Source organism: Alexandromys fortis, unplaced genomic scaffold, assembly GCF_014885135.2.
Source record: "Alexandromys fortis isolate MF-2015 unplaced genomic scaffold, M_Fortis_MF-2015_v1.1 scaffold_218, whole genome shotgun sequence".
Lineage (NCBI taxonomy): Eukaryota > Metazoa > Chordata > Mammalia > Rodentia > Cricetidae > Alexandromys > Alexandromys fortis.
Window position 1 is genome coordinate 2481997 of NW_026068112.1, and position 4614 is coordinate 2486610.

The 4614-nt window shown below is 43.0% G+C and overlaps 1 pseudogene; it reads left to right on the forward strand.

Annotated features, from left to right (window-relative positions):
• The first annotated feature begins 625 nt into the window (after positions 1-625).
• Positions 626-4614, forward strand: part of LOC126490017 (speckle-type POZ protein-like) — a 31790-nt pseudogene continuing 27801 nt past the window's right edge.

Below are 4614 nucleotides of genomic sequence, written 5' to 3' on the forward strand. Positions count from 1 at the left end.
ACAATGGAGGTCCCTCACTGCTGGGGAGACTCTCACTCAGGTCTTGGGAGGGCGCGCCCCCCCTGGCTCGCCAAAGACCATCCTTGCTGAGGTCGTGCACAAGGTCTTGGTTGGTGGGGGAGGAGTTTGACCCCGAATGACTGGGAAAAAGAATTTTTGAGGAAAGAGACCACAGCCCAGTGGTCCAGGAGGGTCATAAAAATTTCAAAAACCCAGTGATGGTCACAGGGGCGTGGCTCCCTGCCTCTCGGGACCACTCCCAAGGTCGTAATCAGCTAGTTCCTAAAACAGTACTGTGATAATTGCAGCTGGAAAACTAGTTTTTCAAGATTGCAGTCTGGCTTTGTCTTCAGGTCCTGGTGCAGGGTCGCTGAACAGGCTAGCCCTAGATTTTTTGATTCTCCTCTTCCTGCTGGGGGAGCTGGAGAGATGGCTCAGCGGTTAAGAGCACTGCCTGCTCTTCCTAAGGTCCTGAGTTCCATTCCCGGCAACCACGTGGTGGCTCACAACCATCTGGAATGAGGTCTGGTGCCCTCATAGGCTAGTCCTGGATTTTTGATTTTTCTCTTCCTGCTGGGAGAGTCTGGATTTGTTCAGGTCTTTCAATGCTGTATATGATCCAGGGATGGCTGTGCCAGTATGCACTTCCAACACCAGTCACCGCTCCCAGCGCCGCCGCTGCTGCCACCGGCTGCAGCTCACTTCCAGCGAGTTTTTTTCCCTACCCACAATTTCTTAAGCATAGGTTGTTAACAATAATTTTTAATCTTGGTCATTTTTACAAGGATAAGGTAAAATCTCAGAGTTTTGATTTACATTTCTCTGACAGTTAAACGATGTTATATTCAAACATTTTCGATGTCTCTCAGTCATTTTTGGGTTCGTTTGTTGAGAGTTTTTCAGTTTAGGTCTATAACAAATATTTTTGTTGGATTAAATTTTTAATAACTAATTTCCTGAGTTCTTCATATATTTTTAAAATGGATTTATGATAAATAAAAATCTTTTCCCACTCTATAGCTTTGTTATACAAAAGGTTCTCAATTCAAGAGATCTAATTTATGGTTTCTCACAATGTTTGTGCCACTGAGACTGTGTTTACGATGTGGCAAAGTGTACTTCAAAAAATTTTTTTCTCTGTGAGGTTCAACATTGCTGAGGCCTTTGGCTCATTTAAACTTGAATTTTGTACATGGAGATGGATATAGATCTATTTTCATTTTTCTACATGTTGGTGTCTAATGAGGCCAGCATTATTGGTTAAAATGCTTCATTTTTCCATTTTTCTATCTGCAAGGCAGACTTAAAACTTAAGAGGAGGATAGCTTACAAACTTTTAATTAGATATTCAATGGTTAAAGCCCTACTTATAATATTCTTATGGGAGACCTTGAGCTGCTAGGTAAAATTCTTATTCTTACAAAAAACAGTTTCCAATAGAAGCCTTAAACAGGCTGCCTAACAGGTACTCAAACAGGTAAAGTATAAATCAACAGGTAAAGTATACAATAATCAACAAATACAGTATATTAATTATAATTCAGCTATGGCAAGAGTATGTATATTAAGTAAAAACTTATTCTACAACAGTTTTATAAAAAATGCTGTTTATGGCTAAACCTTCTCAGTTTTGCCAGTTAAGATATTAAACTCTTAATTTAGAACAGTAGCCTGTCTGGTACAAAAGGACAGGATAACATCTGAAAAAATGGTTTAATAGAATATTGACTATGATCAATGTTTCTTAAACAATTTCTTAAAACAATTCATTGATAATTTTAAGATTGATTCCTGGACAATTGCCTTTGCTCAATTCAAGGCCAAAAACAATAATCTTTTCCCAGATCATTGCTACAATTCACACACCTGTATTTTGCTAATGTTATAGCAAAAAATCTCTTAAAGGATTTTATGCTAAAATTTTACAAATGGCTCTTCCAATGGAGGAACTGCATATATGGCTAATAATAAAAAAATTGTGGAGCATAACAAGACTCCTTGAAAGCAGCTTATGAGAGTTGCAAACAGATCCTGATGCAAACGGATCTGGCATGATAACACCAAGCTGACCTTTGTTAAGGCAAAGTGGAAAAGCCCTTGCAATACATTATGAAAAAACCTGACCTATATATATTTGGGGTCGAGGATGTGTTTATGCTTTTTTTTCACAGAAAGAAAATAAAAGCTGGACCCCTGATGATGTCATGGCTGCAGACATCCCACAGAGGATTTCCAGAGGCTACTGGGGAGAGGTCCTTGGTGGTCCGGCCTTCCCTGCCCCCAAGGAGAGGAGTGCCTGATAGCAGAACCTGCTACGCCACTCTACAGGGTGTCATCCTGCCTCCAGAGTCTAGGGAGACCGGGTTGAGATAAGTGCCAGGATGTGCTTCAGATAGCTGAATCCAGCTCACCTCACCCAGGAATCCCACCTGCCCTGAAGCACAAATGCTGAACTGCCTCTGCAGTTTGAACTCTGGTTTGCTTTGAAGCTAAGGTGCAGACTAAACATCTGCTTTAATCTTTGGGACACAAAACTCATTTTAATTAAAATATTAACCCCTCTTCACTTAAGAAGGGGAAAGATTGGGGTTCCTGTCACTGTTGCTCAGAGACTGGAACTGATGGTATTTGACAACAATGTATGTCATTGTACTCTTACTGAAATTGATCTAATGATATTTGTAACTGCTTATAGGTGTTGGAAAAGGCTTGACACATGCTGTAAAGTGTTTGGGTTTAATGCATATGTTAAAAGTTTTGGATTTAGACCCCTTTTACACTGCCCTAATTTTTGGCAGACAGCACACGTAATTTTATGTGGAGTAGGCATTTAGGAAGGAGGATACCTTAGGCCAGACTAAAAGGCGAATACTGGGTTTGGAAAAAGCCCTTTCTTCTTGTCTGGAAGATGGAGTTATTGGTGCCCAAAATTATATCATTATATCTTTTGTTTGAGGAGCTCCTCACAGCCTTTTCATTAATGATAGATGCAGGGGCCTAATGACGGGAGTTAGTGTGGACCCTCACCTGAATAGCACACCATACAGAGGCTGTAAAGGCCGGCTCAACATGGCATGGTGCCAGGTATGAGGAAAGCTCTCCACATGGCCTAAGACAGGGTGCCCTGTGGTCTGCTTACTTTAATCCTGCTAGATACCTTTTATTTGAGGAGCTCCAAGGACAGGCGACTTATGGCAGGATATCCCCCAACCTAAGACAGGGTCCTGGGAACTCTATGATGGGTAAGGGGGAAAGAAAAAAGACCTGGTCCCCACTCGACCTAAGAATCATCGGGCACCCCTCTGTTCCCAGGAGAGGTAAATTGCTTCACCATTTGAGAGGAGGGTCTCTACTTGTCCCAGTCCCTTCTCCTTTAGATCTGACACCATGGTTGACTCTGACCTCATGCCCTCCACTTAATAACTGCTTGCCTTTATATAAGGAAGGGGGATATGTCACAAGCCATTTCCCTCCTAAAAATCATTACGGGAACCATCACCCTGGGGAGTCTGCAGGGAACCTCACACCCATAATTATGTTCTATTGAGAACCTGCCCCACACCCAATTAACTTATCTGTTAGCAGAATGCACCTCACACTCCAGCTCTCCAGGGAACCAGGTGTGGCAACTTGTGACTTCTTGGCCTACCTGTCCGAATGTAACCTCTTGGCCTATGTGACGAACCTGGCCTATGTGACCTGGAACACGCGGCAAGAGTCCAGTTTCCCTACCCTTCAGGGGCTATATAAACATCAACCATGACCCTAATAAACGGGGGCTTTGACAAATCTGCTTATCCTCATTCTTCTGTCCTAGCTCATTCTCTTCCAGGTAGCGCCCCTTCAAGACCCTGGAATAACTGATTGCAGGGTGGGTTACAAACCCCTAGACTGAGTAACCCACCCAAACACAATCGACAGGTGGTAAAACTGCCTTGTTGCCAGAAAAGTCAGGGCATGAGTAAGACTGGGAAAATTACATTGTGCATGCAGACCCCAGAGTTCAGGACAGGTAAAAAAGGATAAATAAAGACCCTTACCAAATTAGCCTTCGGAATCTGGCACTAGAGACTGGTACAGCTCCTTCCCCTAGTCCTGTTCTGTGTGCAAAACACCCAGTCTCACCTTGGACTAACCCCCTATGAGATCTGTTGGAGCCGACGTGGGTCCAACACAGACTTCCTAACTTGGCTGGAATGGAGTCGCGAGGAATAATCAGACACAGCTTACACCATCATCATGGAAAAGGCCAGAATCTCCATTTATTGTCCAAACATTTTATATACCCACACCAAATTGAGCGGGGAAAACACATCATGCCATCACCTAGGCAACCAGGTGCCTGAGCTTAGGTCATGTCTGCATCTAGCAGTCAGGAAGGCCCTGAATTAGCATCTCTATAAGACAACCTCCAAACTGCATAAGGAAAGAAACCCCAAACATCCTGACCAGTTTCAGTCAACACCTCTTCTCATGTAATCCACACTTTAACAAAAGAAGCTAGGAGCAAGACATCCTGGCTTTTGTTAAGGGCACAGACAGCTTGTTTGAGCTATGTAATCAGCTCAAACCAGGGCAATGGCTTTTGTGTAATCTCGAAATATGCACCCACAA